Here is a 26,989-nt window from a genome sequence, read left to right as displayed (position 1 = left end):
GGTACAGATGGGGTTTTGCTATTTTGCCCAGGCTGGTCTTGAACTCCTGGGTTCAAGCTATCCTCCCACCTTGGCCTCCCAAAGTGTTGAAATTAAAGGTGTTAGCCACCGCACCCAACTGAGTACTCAGTTTTTAAACAACTTCCTTTTCCTCTTTTATCTTCATCCAGTCTACTTTCCCATTTCCAGGATGTCCTACCTAATCCTGGCTTTAGACTACCACAATTGTTAATGGCCTTGGTATATTACAATCTAGAGTGGTTCTAAGTTATTTTACTCATCATAAACCAAAGGCCCAGAAAGTCTGATGCTATAGATAAGAAGTTTAAAATACAACAAGTATAATCAATATTATACATACTTTTAGACGTGTGCCTATCAATTACAGAAAATTTGTTTTAATTTTTTTTTTTTTTTTTTTTTTTTGAGATGGAGCTTGTCTCCCAGGCTGGAGTGCAATGGCGTGATCTCAGCTCACTGCAACCTCCGCCTCCCAGGTTCAAGTGATTCTCCTGTCTCAGCCTCCCAAGTAGCTGGGATTACAGGCATATGCTACCATGCCCAACTAATTTTGTATTTTTAGTAGAGACAGGGTTTCTCCATGTTGGTTAGGCTGGTCTCAAACTCCCAACCTCAGGTGACCCGCCCACCTGGGCCTCCCAAAGTCCTGGGATTATAGGCGTGAGCCACCGCACCCGGCCAATTTGTTTTAATTTTTATTACTAGTGGGCAAAAACTTTGACATTGCAGTACTGATATGATAAAAGGGAAATCTTCGAATATGTGTGGAGGTCAAAAGGTTATTTGCGTGGTATAAAAGGCATCTAAGTTTCTAAAATTTTCTAAGTTGCAAACTATGAAAAATTCTAACAAGTCTATGTAACCAAGTTACTAACAGAATGTAAAATAAAATCATATATCATTAAGTAACATATCAGATTATTTGCTGTGGTGCTGTGTTTGAGTTTATGCCAAAATATTGAGAACTGGAGAATTTCTAAAAGATAAAATCTAAGAATGCTTAGGAAATAATTAATTATGTGAAAAGAGTAAATGAAAACAAACAAAAAAAAACAGATACACATCATTTTTTTTAAAGAAAGTAAAGGTGCCCAAAGGAAAAATCAGAAAAAGACTGGAGAAATGGTAGGGTCAACATAAATTTATTCTTTAAAATGATTAAGGAGATTATCTAGCGCCTGGGGTGTAGATGAAGATAATGCATCCAATTCTTGATAAATTTGCTTTGAGGTAGCACCAATATAGTCAAGTTATGACTCTGCTTTCTACATATTTTAAATCACAGATTAAATTGATAACTTAATTAAATAGGCTGACAGGCAGAAAATGTAATAATTCTCCAGTCTTCTGACTCAGTGAACATTCTGGCGTGTCACTTGCTTTGGAAATTAATTTATTCTAACTGGAGGAAAAGAATTAGAAGCAGCACCAAAAGCCTCTCTTCGTAAGTCTACATGAAACTTGAAGATAGGTTACAAATGCTGAAACATTAGAATTGAGAAATTATCTAGATAACCTAGTAGAAATGCTATATACTTCAAATTAGGCCACTTAAAAATATCTTAAGTTTTATGATGATTTCCAAAACCAAACCTACAGGTTTCCTATAGGCAATACTGTATCCAATAGAGCAATCAGGCTCTTTTCCTCTGAAATCAGAGAACTGGGCGGGATCTTTTGAAGGTCCCTTCCAATTGGGCAAGTAATTCATTTCTCTACATTTACACACACACACATACACACCCCCATCAAATAAGAAAAAGGAAAAAGATTTTAAAATTACATCTTGGCATCTTTAAGCATTTTACATTTAAAAAAAGATTTAAAAATTATTATGTAGACTTAGAAAAGTCCTTATTGTATTAATTGCTAATCTTTCACAAGCTCTACCTTATAAATTGTTATTGAGTCACTGATGCTGTTTCCTTCTTATGGTAAATTGCCTAGTGTACACTGAGTAGATCACAAGGAATAGGCTATTTGGTGGAATTTCCATATACTTCTCCCAATAGGTAAGTTACGCATTTGCCTAGTGTCAGTTTCCTTTCTTCCCAAATCTCTTTAGGCCTATTATATTTGTCACTGTAAATTACATAGGCTAACAAAATATCTACAAAGAAATGACACCTGCATAAAAATGGAATTGTTCCCTTGAAAACGAAGTTAGGTAGCTTTACACAGAGTTCATAAATAGATTTTATAAGGGTGAGAGCCTAAGAATGTATTTCCCTTGATTTAGGTAGGGGAGATACAACTATAAAGATTCAAAAAGAAAATCACGACACACCTAAAGGCTTTTCAACTCAGAATGCTTCCAAGTTCCTAAGTTGTTTCCACTATAAAGAAATGGAAACTGGCAAGCATGTACAATGAAATATGAAATATGGGTATGGTGTAAGTAAGAACGGCAACCTGAAACTCCAGTCACTTCAGTGGACACATACTTGAGAGAAACATTCTTGGCTCTTCATCAAAGATGTGCAAAAACCTGCATACTCTATGTATTAAGTTAAAATATATTACTAGAATTATAGAAAATTTATATCATATTTTTATGATTCTCTATTTTAAAAACTTTTTTAAATTCCCAGACCAGCTATTTGTCCTAATTATGTCTGTTAAGAGAGCTCCATAGTATTTTAAACTCAATATTTTCTTTCCCTTAAAATGAGACATAAAGTAATTGCGATGTTAAAGCTATTCATTAACATTCCTGGAACAAGAGATAGAAAGCTAAGCCTGGTTTATGAATTAGCATTTGGGAAGCAAAAAGGTAGAAAAACATATTTTTGTCATATATATAATTTGTAAGGTTGTGTATGTGGGAAGTTGGAAAGCAAGGTTTTAAAACGTTGGGATATAAGAGAAAGTTTTTTTCATTCATCAATATCAAATATTTATTATATGAGGTAATACATGGGGTCTTTAAGGAGGCAAGAACCGAAGTTAGACTGCTTCTGTTCAAATTTCAGATCTGCTAAGATTTTTATTTTATTTAAAAAGTAAATTCATTTTATTTCCCTCCCCTGCCCTCTCCTCCCCTCCCCTCTTCTCTCCTCTCCTTTCCTTTTTTATTTTCTTCTTTCTTGAGATGGAGTCTCGCTCTATGGCCCAGGCTGGAGTGCAGTGGCGTGATCTCAGCTCACTGCCACCTCTGCCTCCTGGTTTCAAGCAATTCTCCTGCCTCAGCCTCCCGAATAGCTAGGACCCCAGGCATGTGCCAACATGCCCAGCTAATTTTTGTATTTATTTTTGGTAGAGACAGGGTTTCCCCATGTTGGCCAGGCTGGTCTCGAACTCCTGACTTTGTGATCCGCCTGCCTCGGCCTCCCAAAGTGCTGGGATTACAGGCGTGAGCCACCATGTCTGGCTCATTTTATTTCTTTAGCTCTTGTCTCATCTCTAAAAAGGGATTAATAGTAATATCGACTGTATAGTGTAATTGATGATTAAATGAGATCATAAAGACTTGTGAGAGTGCTTGGTCCAAAATATATGTTTGATAAGTATTATACATCACCAACATTATCATTATTGTTGGTGAAATGTTGAGAAAGATTGTGTGTGCAAAGGAATGCATGTTGTGCACGTGGGTGTTTGTCCCCTACATGAACTGGGCCAGCAGTTCCTTTATAAATGAAGATAGCACAGAGATATGATTTCTCTACCAAAATAAATAAATAAATAAATAAAACAATAAAAACAAAAACCTATTTCCACTTCTTATTCTAGGTAAATGCAGTCAGATATATTGTACTCCCTACTGCAAAATACTCATAATAGTCCTGATTTTAAGTTCTTAAAAAGTGATTGTACAAAAGTCCTGGTTTCAGTTAATATGGTTGATTGCATTGGAATGATTTATAACACAGGATGTGAAAAGATTCTAAAAGCAGGCATCATAGCTCCATTGTTGGAAGTATTTTTTTCTTTCTATTTAGTCATCCTGGGAGGCACCCTGGGAGGCAAACACAGCATGGGAGGAATATTCTCAGGGTAGAAAGGGAGTTGGGATAAGAGATGAATAAACAGTGTAAGAGATGACACATAAAAAGGAAATAGTCACTGGGGCTTTTCTCATTCAACTTTGGTCCTCAATGCTGGGAAAAGATGTGTGATGAGTTTTTGGAAGCTGTCTCCTCCTACATCTCTGTAGCACTACATGCCACTCCATCCCTCCAACTCTTTCTCTGGGAGGCTGTCTGTGATACTAGGAAATGGTATCTTGGTCTTTAATGTACTACATTAATTTAGAAGATGAGCTGGATTTGATACAATGATCTTTGGTGCATTACTGGTTCTGACCTCAGAGACAGCAAAATTGCATATGTGTTTATACTTTCATAGGACCCATTTATAATTTTAGACTTGAAGTTGGTTGGGAAATTTTTAAAAAATGAAATCATGTGAAAATTTTGCAGTAACTCATTGTAGGCTGAACCTTGGCTAAAGGCCATCCTAAGGAAGCAGATGTTTGCGTATTTTAATTTTCTGGCAGGGAATATGAGTTTACATTTGGATTTTTTCCTTAAGATAATATATATGTACAGTAGGAGGAAAACCTATAGGGCCCTTCATCAAACTGGTTCCCAACATGTCTGGGGGCAGGTTCCATGTGAGATGTGAAACATAACAAACTTCATTAGTTACCAGAATTCTTAACATCCTTCTTTTTTGATGTTCAAAGAGCACTGCAAGTCACCAAATGAGATGGAATACATGGCCTCTGTCCTTATACAAGTCCCTGCAAGCTATCAGCAAACAAGTCAAAAATTGGTGAAAATTTGTCTTGTTTAAATTTTCTAACTACTTTCCAGACACTAGCGAACTCACGTAACAACTCAAAGTTAACAATTTTACAATAGTGTTTTATTATTTAGGAAATGGAACATACTTATTCATCACTTACTCTAGTAAGAACCCGCATCTTTCAGAAGATAACCTTAGCTGTCTTTAAGTTGCATGCTGGGTTTCTCTCTTTCTCTTAATTAGAAAAGAGGATGTAGCTGGCAAAGATATAATAAATTCAGGCAATGAGCTACTCATGTGACTGCTCACACAAATGTGGGAAGGCTTGGTTAAGTACAAATTACTTTGTAAATAAAAAACATTATTATTTCTGTTGTTGGAAGAAACAGGAAGCAAAGAGAACTTAACTGGATGTGAGCACTTCTCTGATATGAGAAAGAGTTTTAAAAAATGATAGGAATAACTAAGAATCTCTGAAATAAGTACGAACTCAGAAAGCTGATAAATGTGGGCTGGTCTTTGTCTGTTAAATATCAAGAATTGCTATTAAATTTGAACTTAAGGCTTCTGTTTGCTTAGGCTAAAAACTTCAGTGAACAACAGATGGCAGTATTCTGCCTTTTAAAAGAATTATCTGACCATCTCTTTTAAAACAAGTGCTACTGCCTCATTAACAGGCAGAATTTAATTTTTTTTCACAGAAAACAAAAAAAAAGCTAAAAAAAGAATAACTTACATAAGTCTACTGGTAGAAATAAAAAATTTAAAATGTGTCTTATCCCTTAGGATCATTGTTAAAGTGAAATTACAATTACATAATTAATGATTTGTCTAAGTTGCAAACATTTTAGTTGTTACGTTTCTCAATTTTTATAAGACATATTAGAAACGTGACTTCTTCCCATGCACAATTTGATTAACATTTTCCCACATGTAATTTTCTATTGTGATTAAAATATTAACACAAAACATCAAATGCATTTGAACACACTGTTTTGTGAAACTTCACTGCCATTTGTTTTATCCATATCAACACTAGACTTTTTCCTGCCCCATATGCAATGGGTGCTTATCTAGGCTACTGACTTGCCTCTTCTACACTTAATCCAGGACATCTTCCCTGACTGCTTCAGGACCATACAAACATTTCCATGTTAATGCCTACTGGGATATTCCATTCATACTCTGAAAACAGCAGAAACAAAAGCAAGCCAAAAAACAAACAAACAAACAAACAAAAAGCCTTGGAGCTGTACGTTTTGAGAAACCTTGCATCTCTGACCAGATCTTACATATATACATAGATCCTCGTTGCAATAGCACCTGCCACAATTCTCGATTCAGCTTTTGGTATGTCTATATGTGATGGTCTGTCTTCCTCCTTCAGGCTCAAAGTTGTGCAAGGACAAGGGCAATGCTAGGTTTCATTCCCCCAGTGTGGTATCTGGTACTTTGTGGGCACTCAATAATATGAGAAATGATGACTGCATAAGTAACATACTCCAAACCTTCAAAGATAAGTAAATGCCCTCTCTCCAATTCTGTACCTTAAAAGACAAGTGAATTAAAGTGTTTGAGACAGTTCTTTGAAACAAATCACTGCTTTTCTGGAAGCCATCTTAAAACATTCAACCTCCTAGCACAATTGCATGTTCTAATCTCACACTTAAAGCATACTGAGAATTGTTACACTGAAATACTGGAGTCATGATTAAAAACTATTATTTAACAACCTGATTCTGGAATAAGCACTGTCCAGAAAACAGTGAAAATGCCAAGGAGAAGTAATAGTACTGACACAAAAAGCAATCCTACAAATTTTTCCACAATTGGGTACATACATGAAAAGAGTAAGCAAAGGATTAGGGTGTGTTTTCTGGAAAAGGAAAAGATCTTAACAGGCCTGGAGGTAAAGAATGGCCTTTTGAAGACAAAGCTCAGGTGAAGTACACAGTGCTTCAGTTTGAAATGTTGACACTGGAGAGGTCTGAGGAAACAGATCATGGCAGGAATATGAGCCATATTCAAGAGCTTTGATTAACTAATAAGGGCAATAAGAAAGTCCTGTAGAATACTGGCATCATCAGTATGTGTGGAGAGAGGAGTCAGGCTAGCTTTCAGGATGAAGGTTTGGGAAGATAGATACGTAGCTAAGAGTCTTTCATAGAATGAGGAATCAAAAGAGAAGGAATCAGTTTGGACGAGGGTACTGAGGTATTGGATGATTCCAGTGGCATATTAGGAGAGACTTCTGAACTGGAAATATACATTTTGGCATTGAAGACATATATATGGTCATTTCAACAGCATGTTGCCATGAAAGTGTGTGAAGAGAAAGGAGTATACTGAGGCTAGAGCCATAATCAATATCAACTTTTAAAAGCCAGGCAGAAGTGAAATCCACAAAAGGAAATAAGAAGGGACAAGTAAGAACTGAGAGTGTAGTGTCCATGGCACCAAGGAAATGTTAAGAAGCAAGGAGTGGTCAGCAGTGGATCAGTGTTTGAGAGATTAGTAAATCTTGAAAAATGTTTATGAGTTTAGTATTTGGAAGATCACTGGCAACTCTACAGACTACAGTTTCAGTGAAACACTGAGGTAGCAAGCCACATTGCAATAAATTGAGCAATGAAAGGAAGATAGAAAAATGAAGATCATAGAGACAAGTCTCATGAAAACTGGCTGTAAAATGGAAGATAGATATATGTCAGTATCCAGAGGGAAAACAGGATCTAAAGAGTTACTGAGCATGTGAACAGCATAAATGCTGAAGGGTAAACACAATGGAATGATAAATAGATAAAAATCCAAGAGAAGGAAGTAAGGGGTACAGGAGTAACCTTTCACAATGGGAGATATCTTTTCCATGATAACAGTAAGAAAGAAGAATACAGATTTATAGGTGAGAAATTAAACAAATTTTTATACGTTGACTTTTATTTACACTGTGAATTACACCGTGAATTAGGCACTGAGTCCCTTGCTGAAAACGTGATGTGGGCAATGTTGAGGTTAGAAGTACAAACGAGAATGAAAAGTTTTGAAAGAGGGATAAAAAAGAGCTGGCTAGATTCTCAAGCAATACAAAGGCCCGGTTGAGTACTTCCCAGTGTTACTCAGCATAAAATTTGACTTGAAAAGGCAACAAAGAGAAAACAGAAGTATGACAGACAGGAAAGAAAGATTGGCCAACTGGACTGGAGATCCTGGTGAGGTGAAAGAACAGGTCTAGAGAGAGTAAGTGGGGGGCAGAGCAGAAAAGCTGGAAGAAGCATGAAGGCAGCACGTGGGGACTGCATAAGAAGGATGAATGGGTAAAGAAGTCCATTAGCAGACTAGACTCTCAGGCAGGGGAAGTTACTGCTTTTTATTAGCAGAAATGAAGGTTGAAAGGGAAGTATGAGGCTAGATTTCAGATGCCCAATAATGAAAGACAAAGAGTTCTAATTCTATCAGTTGGTAACTGAATGACGAAAGATGGCTGACAAGGAAAATGATATAATCAAACAGTATGCAGTGCTTGAGGAAGATTAAGGTGTGGCATAGAAGAAGGCTGATCTGACCAAGGCTGCCACAACAATAAACATGGGAAACAAGGCCATTCACAGCATGAATGTCCCAGGAAGAAAAGAGTGAAAGTTACATTAAGGAGAATCATTTGCACTTGGAAATAGGTGAGATATGGCGACATAAGAAATGAAATAGATTTATTCCTATAATAGTCTTCTTTACTCTGTCTACAATATTCTTTCAATTTCTTCTTTCAGAAATCTCTAAGTACCCCAGGCTTCACAAAATAATTTGTGAATAATTCACTTGTGAGTTAATAAAATCTATATTGTGTCTGACCAACTAAGAAAATGTTCCCCTTTGATAATCTCTATTGCCTTCCACAGTGTAAACATTTGAGGGGGTGGGTGATTTCAATAGCCCCCAATTTTTTAACACAACATTAAACACCTCATAAATGTATTTTAAAAGTCAGTGGGGCCTGGTGTGGTAGCTCATGCCTGTAATCCCAGTACTTTGGGAGACCAGGCAGATTACTTGAGGTCAGGTGTTCAAAACTAGCCTGGCAAACATGGTGAAACCCCATCTCTACTAAAAATACAAAAAATTAGCCGGGCGTGGTGGTGGGAGCCTGTAATCCCAGCTACTCAGGAGGCTGAGGCAGGAGAATTGCTTGAACCAAGGAGGTGGAGGTTGCAGTGAGCTGAGATCGTGCCATTGCACTCCAGCCTGGGAAACAGAGCAAGACTCCATCTCAAAATAATAATAATAATAATAATAATAATTTAAAAAAGAAATAAAAGTCAGTAAATTTCATTTGCTACAACTAATCAAGGATTCCATCAATTGAATAATAAAGTTTTCAAACTTAAAAATAGATCAAACTTCAAAACACTTGTAAAAATATTTTTGGAAAACAGAGTGTGTTTTCTCTAAAGAAACACTGTTAGAAGTGATTTTGAAGCTTATGAGCACAAAAAACACATAAGTATGATAGAATTTTTTTTTTTTTTTTTTTTTTGAGACGGAGTCTCACTCTGTTGCCCAGGCTAGAGTGCAGTGGCGCGATCTCGGCTCACTGCAAGCTCCGCCTCCCGGGTTCACGCCATTCTCCTGCCTCAGCCTCCCGAGTAGCTGGGACTACAGGCGCCCGCTACCACGCCCGGCTAATTTTTTGTATTTTTAGTAGAGACGGGGTTTCACCGTGTTAGCCAGGATGGTCTCGATCTCCTGACCTCGTGATCCGCCCGCCTCGGCCTCCCAAAGTGCTGGGATTACAGGCGTGAGCCACCGCGCCCGGCCAGTATGATAGAATTTTGTTTGTTTGTTTTCCACTGCAAATTTACCCTATTTCAATAATGTCACAAAGGGAATACAGAGGTACTGAAAAAATATCCATTTTTTCTTCATTCATTTGACAAATATTAACTGAAATCTATTGGGTACCTGGTACTATCTACACCTTAGGGCTACAGAGATGAATGAATCAGGGCTGCTACCTTTAAGTAGCTTGCAGTCTAGTGGAAGGCATTCAGGGAATTGAAAGGGGTTAGAGGATAAAGGAGAAAACCCTGTGGGTGTATCCAGTACCCCTGGTTATAAGAAGAGTGAAAGAAGTTGGTTGAAAGTGAAAACAGTTGTTTCTCAAAGTGCAGATCCTAAAACACCTGAATCTGTCCATGTGGTTCTTTTCCAAACTTTGAAAATGGTCACTCTGAACAGAGTCACCATTATCATTCATACCTCTCTTCAAAGTAGGATCAAAAAAAGAACAAAACCAACAAAAAAGCCTATTATCCAGAAAAGAGAATTGTGAGAAGGGTGAAAGACAGATAGCAAACATACTTATCACTATAATATAGCATTTCCCTCAAAATCTTGAGCCCCTATAAGTCTCATAGATCCAACACCTAAGTCTTATCTTTGAAACATGGACTTCAAGGCTTTCTAGCTTCTGATCCACCCAGCAATGAGTTGGGAACTTGAAATTCTCTTCCCTCTCAGAATACCTGAGGGTTCCTTCTTGCTTACTGGTTTTTGAGAATGGAGTAAGATTATCTGTAAGTCATTTTACATATAGGGCAGGTAGGTGTAATACACTACAGTTTGTAATATAATTTCTTGATTTTCTAAGATGCAACTCAAGAGATCTAAACAATGACATTGTAAAGGGAGTGACTTTCAACATTTGAAAGCAGTGCACACAAAAGGTTATGTAATTTGCCCAAGGTTACAAAGATCTTAAGCTGCAGAGATGACATTCCAACCCAGGTAGTCTGGATCCGAAGCCCTACGCTATTCACAATGCTAAATACTGGGTACTGTTCCTATGTACAGTTATTTACCTTCAGTGATATGAAAATATCCTTGCCAATTTGCTATACGGTATTTTTTTTAAATAAACACTTCCTCCAATTAATGAGAGCCTAAGTAGATAAAGATTATTAAGGGGAACTTGTTAACATCATCAGTAAACTCCAAGATTTCATGGTTGACTCCCTTCTTTCACATCTTCTTTGAAAATGTCAAATTAGACTCTTCCCAGAACTAAGTATTAGGAAAGGTCCCACTATTAATATTTTTCCATCAAGAAAAATGCCACTTATTCTCTCTATTTCTGATACTTAAGCCAGATCGTTCATATGGTTTGCCCCGGAAGGAAAAACTTGTGGATTCTTGTGGAGACTTCTATTGCTAAAAGGAAGGCATCCGTCTTCATTTTCCTCTTAGGTGGTAATGAATATAAAATTGTATGATGTATCTGTCTACAAGTCTGGGTTAATCACTTCAGTTTAAGAAACTGGTTTCAGTTGTAATCTTATTATATTCAGAATGTTATGAGACAATTAAAAAATATGATTATCCTAGGATCAGCAGACATGGTGGCTCACCAAGACATTTAGCGGGCAGATGTCAGGCAGGATCATCAAGGTTTTGTATGGGAAGTATTTCAAAATGATACCCCACTCCACATTTAGCAACAATGTGTTGCTGAATAAAGGAGGAAATTAAGTAAGTAAATAAGTCATTTGGTCATAATAGTGAGTCACTCAGGATTTCTGTCATAGATTTGTTTTCTTCTTGTAGACATAATTGCTAGTTCAGTCAATGCTTCCACACAGTGTTTGTATGGTAATACCAACAGATTTATGGAATATGAAGAGTCAATTTCTACAGAAATTCAGCACATGTTCTTTAAGACAAAGATCTATGCAAAAAAGGACAACATGAATTCAAAAATAATCTTTTAAAATTATAATCATAAGATTAATACAATCACTGATTAAAAATATGTTTTTTTCTGAAAATAATGAGGAGGATGTAGGAAAAACATTGATATTAAATTTGTCTTTAACCATCATTTCAGTCAATTTTAATTTCATTTCATCTTAAAATAGGGAGATAAGGACTGAAGTAGGGTGCCAATGCTTTAATTGAAATATGCCATAAAAACAAATAAGCAAAGCTTTATCTTAAAAATGGACACAGAGCAGATGCAATGGCCCCTTTCAAGTGCTGGCCCTGCTGGCAAACTGAAGAATATAAAATTAAGACAGAATAAGGTCTAACTAAAAAGAGCTTCAAAATGTCTCCCTATTAGTTTCAATACTTCAAACAAATACTTTAAACTTGCTATATTATCTCTATCATCAGCTACATTCTACTCTGGCTCAAAAGATTATAAGAGCTTCTTGAATATCCATCAAGCATGTCTTGTGGCTGCTGGACCAATTGACAGCCTCATTAAATTTCCTATGGACTATGATAACATTCTGATATTAAGACAAATAGGTCCAAAGACATTTGAAAATGTCTAATTCTAAACTGTCTTCAAAGCATATGCAGTGGCTATCATGATTGACTCTCCGTGCCAATCATGATAATTTCAACTCCAAAGCCAGGGATTTGATCAAGAATGGGTAGGCCAAGTCAATGTGAGTCAATGAGATATGAGGGGAACTTAGCTTCATGCTTCTAGAAAAGGAAATCCTTTTTCTTCAGAAGAAAGTTTGTTGCTGCCAGCAGCCATTTTTGGATCACAAGTAGAATCGGCATTAGGATGACACCAATACTATAGACAGTAGCAGAGTAGAGAGAATAAAAAACCTAGGTGCGTTATAACATTGCTGAATTCACTAAATGCACTAATCCTGAAGGCTTCCCTCCTTTGGCCTTCTATTCATGAGAAATAATAACATCTCTTTATTGCTACAACTAGTTGAAGTAAAGTTTTCTTTTATTTACAGTTGAAAATATTCTAATACAGCATAATTTTTTTTACCAACTGTGTATATAATGAGTAGATAAATAGGTGGTAATAATAAAATTTTATAATGTATCGATCTACAAGTCTGGGTTAATAACTTCAGTTTAGGAGAACAGTTTTAGTTATAATCTTATTATATTCAGAATGCTATAAGGCAATAAAAAAATATGATTACCTTAGGGTCAGCCAAACATGGTAACCTACTGAGGGCTGAGTGATGAGCACCAGCTAGTTCTCTTAGCCAAGTGACTCATTTCTGCAAGCGAGTCCCCAACATACTATCCATATCTGAATCCTAGATGCAAATTAATAATCAAAATGCTACTCATTTAATATTCTTATAGAAAGGCACTTCAGACGTGTTTGGATTCTGTAAGCTTCTTAAAGATGAGCGTCATTTCATATTCATTTTCTAACCCCACAGCATTTTGCTCAGGTACCAGGCTCAGCAAAAAAAAAAAAAAAAAAAAAAAAAGCCCCTAATTAGTTTAAATGAATTCTCTTTTCTCCAGTTCTTCTTGGCAGAAAATATACAAAAATAAGCTATCCAATCTTTATTGAGGACTTTAATTCGGCTTCATATGAATTTCTAAATATAGAAAGGACTTCTTAATTCTTGACTTCCTCCCTATTGTTTCAATGAGCAAATAATATTTTTTCTTTTGGTTGATACCAGTCTCCTACCACTGTACTTTTAATTTCATCCTTCTAATAGACAGCATATTTGTTTTAATTAGTGCATTTCTTATTCATTCTCTTTTTCCTCCTCGCTTTTTCCTTGCAACTTAAAAACATTGTTAGCATTTCCTCTACTAACAAGATTAGGGTCTTTGACCCCATCTCTAAGGAGCTAACCATTTTTTTAAAAATTATAATCTATTAACATTTTGAAAGCCCTTAAAGAGAGTTCTGCTCTCACTAATTTTCTATCAATATTAATAAATATCTTAATCAAAATATCTAATGACAACATTCCTGGCTTTTTCTTGCTTCACCACCAGACATTACTGAAGCCTAGCACCTCAGGCACAGCCATCTCCTCTTCTTCTGGCCTAGCTTTTTTCCAGCCTGAGAACAAACTCACTGTCTGCTTTCCTTTTTATTATTTTTATCCACATTAATCTGTGCCCTTCCCTCCCAGCCCTCACCCTATGTTATAATGAATACAGTACCCGCTAATCTGTTGTTCCAACACTGACCACTCCTTTGAGCTTCTGGACAGCTCCACTCAGATATTCCAAAGCAATTTCACACTCAACTTTCCAAAAGAAAATATTTTATCTTTGGAAATCTTTTCCTCATGTATTTCCTACTTGGCTAAAACCAAAATCACTAACCAAAACTGGACACGTTGACTCTTAGGTTTTATTTGTATTTATTCTTTGCTTTCTTACCTTCAACATCAAATTGGTCAGTGGATCTGGAAATTTACATGCAAGACTGACATTTTTTTTTTCCTTAAAAAGCCTCTCATCCCTGCTTTAATCCATCTCTCATTATATCACACGAGGATGGCTACAATATTTTTTTCTTCTAGTTTCTTCCTGCCACAAACTTGGCTTTTCCCAATGCAGAGATATTATTATGCTGCTCTGCCACTTCAGGGCTCCGCGAAGTTAGGGAACAACATTCAACTTCTTGGTTATCTTTAAGTGTGTTAACATTTAACCTTTAACCTGCCCCCCTTTTCCAGTTACATCTCCACATGCTCTACTAATGCCTCATCCCTCCAGCTAACCTGGATTCTCTTTACAGATATGATGCCACAACCCTATTCTTTGGTTTATGGTGTTACTTCTGCCTACCACTTCATTTCTTTTATTTAGTATGGATTATCAAGATTCAACTTTAATATATAAAAACATTCTAGCTTCATTCTCAAACTGACACCAAATTAATCGCTTCAGCCTCGAAGTCTCCATAGTACTTTGTTCAACATCTATTATGATATTGTTGTATTGCTAATTATGACTAAATTCCTTGCCAGATTATGCATTTGAGAACAATTTTTGTTCATTTTTATAATCTTAGTACTCAGCATACTGTAAGAACTCAAAAAACCTAATTATTAAAAGAATGAGCTCTAATTGCCTTCTAACACAATGTGCTATTCTTACAAATGGTTCTCAAATGTTTAGAGAATCTCATTATTCTAATCGGTCTGAAAAGTGTGACTCCCCCACCCCTTGTATTCAAACAAGACCTCCTTCTAGTCCTCACAACCTCCTACTGAGTATCATGTCACTTAAGGCAACTGCCTGCAATAAACACACTCAATTAACAGGCAAACACAGATCCCCATGAGCAATGAACATAAAGGAGTATTGAAGAAAGAAGAGGCACAGTGCACTAATTTCCCTGATGCTCTCCCTCATTTTCAGCAGTCCCTGACTACAGGCCCACTGCTTATTTTCAGAGCTCCTTTCTATGATTAGTACTCAAGTATAGGTGGACACGTCACAGAAAGTGGCTTTCTTTGTAATAACAGCACACATACATCATTGGAAAACACTAGAACACTGAAGGAAAAAAATAGAGTGAACAAATTTTGACTTATTGCTAGCATAGTCGTTTGATATTATAGTTTTTAAAAACATAATGATTGGATATGGTGTTCGAATTCCTTTTATTTACTGCAGGATGACAATTTATACCTTTAAAGAAAGGTAATTCTGAAAATCTAGAGTCAATCTCTCTGTCCCCTCAAAACAAATACAACCTTTTGACCTTTCCACTGTAATTAGTACACTGGCATTCCATATGCTTTTAAGACACAATATTCTTTCTTCCTTAGGTTTGAAGGGTTAAAAAAAATTCCCCTTAAATCCAAACTAACATCTTTAAACAGATGCAATTTATCAGCTTTCAGTAATGTAACCTACCTAAGACTATGAATTATTGTCTTTCTGCTTGGAAGACATACTGCTATCTGTGCCATATTGAAAATTATATGTTAATCGTTGCCCTTGAATTATTTGTTTGCATATCTTTCTTTAAAGTTAGACCATGTAGTTTACTTAACCCTTTATTATATCACCAGTGCTTATCATAATGAAGTGCATAAAAATGTTTGCCAAATTATAAACACATTTACTTATTCACTGATGTGTTTGCCCAGGTAGACTTTCTTACTTTGAAAACAAAATACTGGACAGCCACCACGATTATTACAATCTGTTTGGCTATGACAGTTCTCAAGAAAAATGAGTACACTGACATTCTGGTTTATTAATCAGCCTCTCATGAGATAAGTTAAAATGCCTAAGTTCTGTGAAACCTGAATTCTCTGGGTAGGCTTACAGTTTTTGAGTCTGAGAAAAAAGAATAACACCTCTCTACCAGCCCCTAGACTGGACTTACGGGGCTCAAAATGAGAGAACAGAACAGTGTATCATTCTTTCTTCCTCTGATCCCTAACAATGCACATATTTTGGCAATTTGCCTTTGGCATTAGAAGGTTGTATCTGTGTGTTATCATGAAGCCACTCCTGTGGCTACTTTCTTGCAAAATGTAATTGTATTCTGGAACAAGCCATGAGCATTGAGACGCTAGGTCCTAAAATATTTTATGCTAATTTCTTCTAATTGAAAAATAGTATTATTAAAGTCAGATCAGATGATAGTTTGACCCTAAGGTAGCCTGACAATTGATTATTCACTTCTTTGTCATTTCATGTCATTCAAAACAGAGTTAAGTATGTACATTGGCTGTATACTGTCCTTGAACTGTAGCACTGCCCAACATATGAAATATAGTATATTACTGTACAATCAAAAACTTATTTTGTGGCTAAAGGAGATGAATTAACAAAACATTATTTTTCTGTAGCTGAGACACAAAAGAGACCTAGGTTTACTGTTTTAGGACTTTAGGGGGAAAGGCATAATATGCCAGAAAGGACTATCACCTGCAGTTACATTCAGAAACACATTGTTTTAATTCATGTTCAGGCAAACCTTAACATATCAGAGTAGTGATGATAATAACAACCATTATACTATCAACAATGGCAATACTTATGCCTGGTACAAGTGCTCTGCACTTTCGAAGTGGACAGGGAGCTAGGACGTGCAAAGTGGGACAATGCTATTATCATTACAGTTTTCCTAAGGTTTATTCTTGGAGAAACATGAAACACACATCACAGACCCACCATAACCTACATGCTCTTGGGATTTAGGCCCAAGTATACCCGAGGTGAAACATTTATTCATGAATTCATTTCTAATTTCCATTCTATCTGCGTATCTTTGTACTGTCTGGGGTGGGAATGTATAATTTAAATGTGTGCCTGCTGCCTTTTAAAATTCCCATCACTCTGACCATTTAGATTGTTTTCTTTCTTTCCTTTTCCTTTTCCTCTCCTTTCCTTTCCTCTTTCCTTTCTTCTGGTTAAGATGAGGGCTCTTTATATTGCCTAGGCTGGTCTCAAACTCCTGGGCTCAAGTGATCCTCCCAACTTAGCCTCTCAAAGTGCTGCGATTAGAAGCGTGAGCCACCACACCCAGCTTGAGTTGTGTTTCTTGATATGTCCTTTCTCCTCCAGACTATTCTTGGATGTTGATCTCTCGTTCCTTGAAACTGACCACATGCCACCTCTCACTCAGGTCTGGAACTTGCTCATACATATGAGATACTGATTGTGCCCCTTTCCCCTGCAGTTGAGAGAAGAAAAGGGGTCAGAGGAAGTTGGAAGGTGCTTCTTGAAATTTTATAATCTTCACCATCATCTCCTAAATCTCCCCAAACCCTGAAGCCGAATCAGAAAGAGAAATCATAAAGAAATGAATACACTCAGCAGCAGTTCCACTATTTACATTTGGAAAATATTCCATGGCTGAGCTTATGCATTATGCATTTGGAGCACGGGATAGTAAGAGTACCTTTGTTTTACACGCTGCGTAATAGAGCACTTGGAAAACTATTCTAGGTTTGTCCATCGCTCAAGCCAGTGGCCTTCACATACATGTAATACGTTGCCAACTCACAAGGTGGCATAAGATTTTTCACTAGATCTGTTGCACTGTAGGTAACCTATTATGACCGTGAGTGTAGGCATAAGATTGAAACTAGGTAATGTTTCATGTGAACTAACGTGAACTAATTTCTTTTTTTTTTTTTTTTTTTTTTTTTTTTAAGATGCAGTCTTGCTCTGTCGCCCAGGCTGGAGTGCAGTGGCATGATCTCAGCTTACTGCAAGCTCCACCTCCTGGGTTCACGCCATTCTCCTGCCTCAGCCTCCCGAGTAGCTGGGGCCACAGGTGCCTGCCAGCATGCCTGGCTAATTTTTTTGTGTTTTTAGTGGAGATGGGGTTTCACCGTGTTAGCCAGGATGGTCTCAATCTCCTGACCTCGTGATCCGCCCGCCTCGGCCTCCCAAAATGCTGGGATTCCAGGTGTGAGCCACAGCGCCCGGCCATGTGAACTAATTTTTAAGTCTCCCTGGTCTCCAGACTCCAAAGCTCTTGGTATACTTGCTACTTCTTATCTCAGCATAATGCACAGACCTATTGCCCGCAAACCTTCTACTTCTGTTAGTTATCATGTCATTGATTTCAGATGAAGGTTAGGAAGAAAACTAGCTGGGTAACATAGCTTAGGTCACCCTTAATATGTCAATTTACTTACCATGAACAATATAATTTACAGCAACCATGGCAAAAATATTGTTTCTGGTATAAATACTTTCCACTTTTTTTTCAATTTCCAATTTGCTCTGAAAGTCAATTTATTGAATTAACTGTCCCAGAAATAAGTACATTATAAAAAGAACATATTGAGGCCGGGCACGGTGGCTCATGCCTATAATCCCAGCACTTTGGGAGGCCGAGGCAGGCGGATCAAGAGGTCAGGAGATCAAGACCATCCTGGCTAACACGGTGAAACCCCATCTCTACTAAAAAATATTTAAAAATTAGCCGGGCGTGGTGGCAGGCGCCTGTACTCCCAGCTACTCGGGAGGCTGAGGCAGAAGAATGGCGTAAACTCAGGAGGCAGAGCTTGCAGGGAGCCCAGATGGTGCCACTACACTCCAGCCTAGGCGACAGAGCGAGACCCCGTCTCAAAAACAAACAAACAAACAAACAAACAAAAAAACAAACAAACAAAAAAACAAACAAACAAAAAGGATAACCCCATGAATTAAAAGCTTGACAAATTCCAGGCAAAAAATAAGTAAAACATGAAAACTTCTGGCAGTGGGAAGGGTTGAGGTATAGACAGGACAGGTCATCCTGGCCTGAGAATGTGGCCCCGGGGTCAGCTTCTGAGAGCAGCTCCTGGCACTTCAACTTCTTTTTCTCCTACATATAGGGCCCCAGATTATCGGAAAGGCCTACTTTTCCCCCATATTGAGGAGGGGCTGACAAGGCAGCATGGGGCAAAATGGTGAGAGCAAAGCTGTTTGTAGTATGCTCAGGTCTGTTGTGCACTGGTTATTTTTCAGTCTTGGGGTCAATTCACGGAATCTGCATTTTTGTTCTGTAGCCCACCACTGCCATGCTAGACCCTTCAGGTCCCCCTGAATGTGTTTCCGCAGCTGTCACGATCCATGAAAGTCCTTCTGGAGAGAATATTTTTTGAATGATCACATTATAGTCCTAATTGAAGCTGAGTAGTTTATGGTCCTCTGAAGCTGACAGTGAAACATGGCATTCTCTGAGCCTGTGTCCCTTATCAGAGCCACTTAAAGTAACAACATCCTACAAAAGGCCCTCTGGGTCTCTGAAGGTACAGAGCCCTCATTACTCCTACATTAGGGAAAGCTTTAGACCACTTCTGGGAATGCAAATGAATGAAACCCCATGTGACAGCTGTAATAAAAGGCTCCTGTCTTTTTGCAAAGCATTCAAATGCCATCTGGCAATTTCGTTGACGTCAGCAGGCACAGAAAAACAACTGCCCCTACCGCCTTCTTCATGGTTCTCTTCCACCTCCAATTTTGCTCTCCCCTCCCCAGCAGAAAGCTCCAACATTTAGTTATGGAGAAGGAAAGGAGCAAAGTAGCCTTTAAAAAAGATTTTCTCTATTTTTTATCTGCTTCATTTTAAGAAACAGCTTTAGCATGTGAGCTGCAGTGGTATTTGGCCCCAGCTTTCGAATTCCAGTTAGAGGTTGTATAGATCATCACATTAAAAAGCAACTTTAAAGCCTTTTTCTATCTGTATGTCAGGACTTGAAGCACATTTATTGTGAAAGTAGAGGTGTTAAAGAAAACTATTAATCTAACTTCTGATGTAACACATTCTCACTTTGATCACTGTAAATAAACACCTAGTGTTAAAATGCTGGGAACAGGTCTGCTGCTCTAGGCCGAATCCATTGGCTTAAGAACTTACACACCATAGGTACTTCTTTCAACCATTCACTAGAAGCTTAGATGTACATTTATATATTTTCCGAAGTTGAAATCAGATGATATACCTATTAAGCTATTTTGCTTTAGATATGTTCCATAAAAAATATATTTGTCTGAATCACTGAACAAAAGACAAACGGGTCAACTGAATGTTTGTACTCTCTGTCAAAGAAATAGTAAAATTCTAGGAGAAACACTATGAAACACAAATCTTTTCCAGAAGTCCTAATTAAAAAAAAAATTCATCCCAATATTTGTACATGGTATAGAAGAGCCTAGTAATTTTATTTATTTATTATTTAATTTTTGAGGTGGAGTCTTGCTCTGTCACCCAGGCTGGAGTGCAGTGGTGTGATGTCAGCTCACTGCAACCTCTGCCTCCCGCATTCAAGCGATTCTTCTGCCTCAGCCTCCTGAGTAGCTGGGATTACAGGCACGCAACCATCTCGCCTGGCTAATTTTTGTATTTTTAGTAAAGATGGGGTTTCACCATGTTGGTCAGGCTGGTCTCGAACTCCTGACCTCATGATCCACCCACCTCGACCTCCTAAAGTGTTGGGATTACAGGTGTGAGCCACTGTGCCCAGCAGAGCCTACTAATTTTAAGTTATTTATTGCCTACTGTCACTTTTTTCTTTAAAGGGAAAAGATAAATACAATACCTAGCCTGTTCCTGCAAATGAGCAAATACCATTAACAGCAAAGAGTAAAATGGCCTCATTAAAAGCCAACCAAATGGACTACTCCTGAAGGTAAAAAAATACATATCTGAATGAGATTCTATATATTACTGATCCTTGCTACTTAGTCCACTATCGGTGCAAAAGATTTTTGAGAAACAATATTATGTATCAAATTAAAGATTAGTCTAAGTAGTAAGTACTAAGCAATCTTGGAATTGCTTAGTTACATTGCTGTAGACCTAAGCCTTCATCTTTCCTAAATTTTGCTTTTTCACTTTTTGTTTAAAAAAAGTTAAACATTCTAATATTAACAATAACCTTTAAAACCATTATTTTCCAATTATAATTCCTCACAAATTTCACATAGCTCTGAGTTCCTCAAGTTAAACAAAGTTTTAGTAGATCGGAGCCATCTTCATACAGAATCTAAGTTTTTCGTGAAAATTCATTCATCCTATAAGTTAGAGAAGTGATTTTAAAGTACATATATGACTATGTCACTTTAAGACTAAATCTTTTTTAAGAGCTCCCTTTTATCTAATAAACTTTTAATCCTACTCCAACTTACATGAGGAATATGACACAGTCCCAGTAGGAGAAATAGCTAAGGTAGTAAAGGGCACGTGAGAGGTTTGGCGGAGGTCAGAAGAAATAATAAGAGTGTTGTATAATTTGAAAGTTTGCTCAGACTAACTTTAAAGGGGAGGGTGTCATATCTAAACCCAGACCCTCTATGACTTAACTCTCCTTTCCCAATCATTTCCATCTCAACTCATGCCATTCTCTCTTCTTAGGAAATCTTTGTGGTTTCTTCTTAACAGATTGTTTCTTGCCTTTTTGCTCTTGGAACATGTTCCCTTTACACAGAAGACACACCCCCTTGTGCACTGGTTTAGTCCCACCCTTAAAGGTTTACTCCAGCTATTACCCTCCTCCAGGAGGCCTTTGCTAACCTGTTTTGCTTTGCAAATGCCCAGTACACTTGTCCTCATTTTAAATTCTACATTTGATTGTGCATATCCATGCTCCCATAAAACCATAAACTCCATCAAACAGTATCATTCACCTTTGTATCCGCAGTGTCTAGCATAGTATTGAGTGTTCGGTATATGTCTGTGGAAGAAAGGAAAGAAGAAAAGGCAAGGCAAGCACAGTGAAGACACAGAAAGGAAAAGGTATGAACCAAAGTCAAAACTGAAATATCATTACTAAAGAAAGCAAAAGAGTGAAAAATAAAAAATAAAAAATAAAGCACTCAAAAGATAACTTAAGGCTGAAGGAGAACAATGAGAATTTATTGAACATATACTATTTGTCTAGTAGCATGCTAGACATTTTCACAAATTATCTCATTTAATAATGAACAAAAGCTTGATAAGTGAGATTGTTATTACCATTTACATTTGGAGATTCAGACTCACAGAGGTTTTGTTACTTACTAAAGGTCTCTCAGTTGGCAAATGGTGAGGACAGAATGAAACACAGGTCTGTTGACACTCTAGCATTACATGATATTCAATAACTTACATTGTTTTGGTTAAAGCAGAACATGAGAATGGGAAGAGAAGGCAAGAAAATGAATAACCTATTGTTGAAACTGAGTGAATCTTGAAAATTCCAAGAATAAATGCTTAGGGCAGAGACAAAAACTCAACAAAGTACGTTTGGAAAATACCAACTCTGGGCTAAGCCTAAACTATGCTTCAATTACAGGACTTCATCTGGATCTCTAACAACTCCCTGGAACAAAAGGTCATTAGTAGCTGCTGATTTAGAGGCAATGTCTTCTCTGAACGTATAAACTAAGCAAGTTTTCCAAAAACACCTGTCACTTGGCAACTACTGTTTTTTATGAGCTGTGCACGGCTTAGGGATAGAAAATGAGAAATCCTCCGACATAATCAGGCAGAGGAAAATGTCAAATTAGCAACTAGAGAAAGAAAACGATTGAGGTACTATTAGTAGATTTGTACTTTTAAGCTTTTATTAATGAGCAAAGAAGGTCTAACGTATTTTCTATAGTGAAACAAAGAAGTGAAAAATGTTCTGAGTGCCTTGCATAATCATAACTACCTTTAAGTGAAACTTATTTTTCTTTTAATAACAGAGGAATCAAGAGAACAGAGAGTAAAACTGCCCGGAAAACAGGTAGCTTGCTTTAAGGGGAAGGAAAGCAAGGACATAAAAAAAATGAAAATTGCCAGAAAAGGAAGACATTCAGAATATTAATGGCACACTTGAGATGGATACCTTTTACAGAACAGGCCTTATCTTGCCTAAGAACGAGTCTGAGCTTGGGTCAAAATAAAACATCTCAAATTCATAGCCATATTCTTCTGAGTTATTCCTAAAGATTGTAATGTAATAAAGGGACAATAGAAGTTATTCAGCAGTCTTATAGTCAATTTTTTTAAAATAAAATATTTTAATCAATAATCTGGCATTCTGCATTAAATTAAAAGTACAGGTTGCCAACCCCCAAGGAAAAATCAATGCGTATAAATCCTGTCCTGGTAAAAAGGAGGTTCTGATATTTGGGGAAAATGCTACTAAACTTTATAAATAGAAACATTCTGGAGATATGAGACTTACACAGCATAACATTCATTTAATGTTCTACATATCTCTGAACCACAGTTTGAGATTCTGAGAGGTGTCATGTACTGCTTGTTGGAATGCCCTGGGCTATTGATCACAATCTGTAATTTTCTGACAAACCTATTATGTATTTTTGAGTTGACAAAGTTTCATCTCACTCATTTGTAATTTTCTAATGAACTAATATTTCAGACTTTAATTTTCTAGGTTACCTCACAAAACGAATTTCTGGACCTGCAAAATCAAGGATTATGTCTTTGACAAGAGACACTTCCTAGGTGTCCCACCCTGCTCAAGAGCACAACCAGTCTTTCTCTGGATTCTCCTTTATTGAAAGCAAAAAGGAATTCACCTTTCACACAGTAGGTGCGTCTAGAACTTAAAGGTTGTGGTCATTAGATGGCTCTCTCTGAACCTGAGCCAAGACCTACCTTCACCAATCAGCATTAGTTCTGTCCTCATCAGTCAAACTCTTTGTACTTCCCAGTTTTCATAGAAATGGAACAGCTTTCCTGTTCTATAATAGAATTAACACATATTTCACATCACTTGTGATTTTTTTCCTACTATTTCTAGGCTATAAAAATGAAAGCAGGTACATTAGTTACTTAAAATAATTTTCATTGATCAATGAAAAAAAGCCAATTAGTAACAGTAAATTAAATAAAAATGAATATTTGTTGAGGGTTTATCTTATACCAGGGACCAGTCTATGCACTTTATATAGATTATTTCATTAGTCTTCTTATGATCCAGAAAAGTAGGTACTAATATTATGTGTATTTTACAGATTAGCTCATAGAGTTTAAGTAAGTTGCCCAAGGTCTCCCATCTAGTAAGTGATGGGGCCTGGATGTGATACCAGGCAGTCTGCAACTCTACAGCCTGTTGTGCTCTTAACCATTAGCTTCTACAAAGTACCATCTCATTACTGAAATCCAGTTTAAAGCTATTCTTATCAAAACCCTCTTATTCCTAATGAAATCACCAGTAGGAATTAAGATAGGGCAAATGAAACAACTCCTTGAAGTCAGCATAGAAATCACTGGGAAGATTATATAGTTAAACTTCATGACCTCCTAATTCCAAACTCTTTATTCACTGAAACTACAGACATTGTGAGATATTTTAAATGATTTAAAAAATAAAGTTTTTAAAATAAAATTGAATTTTTATTAGATTTTGGTGCACCCATCACCAGAGCAGTGTATACTGTACCCAATGTGTAGTTTTTTATTTATATTCAAAAACTTACTCTATGAATGAGGCAAAGTAGAGGGGAGTATTTCAGAACCTGAGTTCTGAGGGAAAACAAACCAGCTAACCAGGTTTCTGGGCAGGGGCTTGACTGAACTGAGTAGAATTTGAGTAGAAAGCCAGACATCAGACAATTGGGGGAAGGGAAAAAGTGAAGGATAAGGGAATCAGTCTGTAATTTTTAAATTGTTCCTTGGAATTCAAGAGTTCGTTTGAGGGGTAGTTTTTCAAGAACAGTTAAGTTTCAGTGATTTCTAAAATTAACTATTTTTCCCTCTGCATATTAAGATTGTGGGAGAATGCTATTTCTATATGTATTTCCCTTTATTCTTTCACCTCTATACTCCATCATAAATTGACTCCACCAGTGCACTTGTTTTTGAGTGCAATCAAGAATCACATTAAAAATAAATGTTCCCATTTACAAATAGACAAAACCAAACACAAAAATGAAAAAAAGTCTATGGTCTCAAAACATATTCCTATAAATATCAATATCTGTAGTTGCAATAAATATGGTTTCAGAGTCTAGCTTGCAACATGGATCAATGATGACAAACCATTCTAAGTTTAATTATCTACTATATAAGCGTATATATATTTATCACTATAATTTTATTACAATATTCCGTAATATTTTAAAATATAATTATTAATCACGCAGCATGTGTTATTTCCATCAAAATAATTTTGTATCCTCCCAGCATCTTGGAAGGCTGAGGCGGGCAGGCCACTTGAGGTCAGGAGTTCGAGGCCAGCCTGACCAAAATGGTGAAACTCCATCTCTACAAAAAAATACAAAAAACATAGTCAGGCATGGTGGTGCATGCCTGTATTCCCAGCTACTTGGGGCTGAGGTGGGAGAATACTTGAACCCTGGAGGCAGAGGTTGCAGTGAGCCAAGATCATGCCACTGCACTCCAGCCAGGGTGACAGAGTGAGACCCAGTCTCAATAATAACAATGATAATAATAATTTCATATTCATTTTTAAAGTGATTAACCACAAAAGGATATTTCCTTAGTTCTTAATTTGGAGACAAATGTCTTTTTATTAGAAGTTCTTTTTAGAGGAATCTGAATCAGAAAACAAAAACTTGCTAAGAGTTTGGAAAATTAAAAAAAAATCCCAACCTAAATAACACAATACATATTTTAGAACGTAGAATTAAATCTTTGAAAGGAGCTTCTTTTCATTATACTGGTAGTCAATGAAGCTATGCCCAATTTTATAATTCTGGTGTTCCACAGTTTCTCTATAGATTTTACATTTAGAAATCTATGTACATGTACATACTACCTGCTCAATTTCAAACAAAGAAAAAGTTGCAAAGTCTATAATGTTGAAAATACATCTATGGATGTATTCAACTGGTTTACAACAAATTCTAACATGAGAAAAAAAGTAAATGGTGAGGTGGTAGTAGACATTTGGTTCTAAGCTGTGAAGCATGTTCTCTGTCTTAGTTCCTTACAACTTTCTCATACCACTACCTGAATCAATATTACTTAGTCATGTGCTGCTTGATGACCCTTTAGCAAAACAAAACAAAACCAAAACCAAAATCTATTATTTTACCACAAAGTTATGAAAATCTGAGAATTTGGGGCAATAAGCATTCTGTTTGGCATTAAGTTTTTACCCGCTATTCTAGTTAAATTTAATACATTCATCATATTAAACTATATAAACCATTTCTGGTTTGCCTTTGTTCTGTTAATGATTAAGTCCAATGTTCTGAGTGCTTTTCATAATTTTAAAAGAAAATTTAGAAAGAACTGTCTTCTGCTATTTTTTTCCTCAAACCCAAATTAGTTCATTGTAAGAAAGGTTGTTTGAAAATCTCAGTAATTAAACAAACCTAGAGCCTATAATTTTCTTGATAGTGAAACCCTCTATTTGCTTCTGAAAGCAGGCGGAGGACATGTCATTCTTCCATTTACTATTCATATTTCACCACTATCTTTTATGTGCTACAGTAGTTTTGAAAATGCCAGATTCAAGAGGTTAATTTATACCATTAGCTGTCACTTTTAGGAAACGCTTGCATATTTGCGTGTTTGTTAGGAAAGCAACATGCGAGTGTGCAGAGGGGGTAAAGGAGCATTACTTTAATACTAGGCTGTACATTTATTCCTCTGACTTAGCACACATTATTGCTCTTGATGTCACAAAAAATAAATAGCAAAATATAATTTGTAGCAATTTTCCTAGCCCCATGATCAATAGAAAGAGAAACAGAAAAGAATCAGAAAGCCTTTGCTTGTCAAAATGCACACTAGTTCATTGATTGCTATGATCACAGTCCTAATTTGACTAAATGCTTTTGGACCTGAGAATATTTTTAATATTACCAGTGTGGTTATGACTTGAATTTTGAAATAGCCTTTTCTTCTCTTCCACCCCAAACAACTTTTATTTATCCTTTAAAGCCACCAGTTTATATGAAATTATCCCTGAAGGCTTCAGTCTATACAGATTTTTCTCCTCTTCAACTTCCATCTACTGTAGTCAACAGTAGACCATTAAAATGTCTTCCTAATTTT

General features: G+C 36.7%; 1 protein-coding gene across 4 annotated transcripts in view; it reads right to left on the bottom strand.

Annotated features, from left to right (window-relative positions):
* Positions 1-26,989, bottom strand: part of PDE3A (phosphodiesterase 3A) — a 308,613-nt gene that overhangs the window by 72,432 nt on the left and 209,192 nt on the right. The gene's annotated exons all lie outside the window — the stretch shown is intronic.

This window comes from Pan troglodytes, chromosome 10 (assembly GCF_028858775.2).
Source record: "Pan troglodytes isolate AG18354 chromosome 10, NHGRI_mPanTro3-v2.0_pri, whole genome shotgun sequence".
Taxonomy (NCBI): Eukaryota; Metazoa; Chordata; class Mammalia; order Primates; family Hominidae; genus Pan; species Pan troglodytes.
This window is presented reverse-complemented; position numbering and strand designations above follow the sequence as displayed.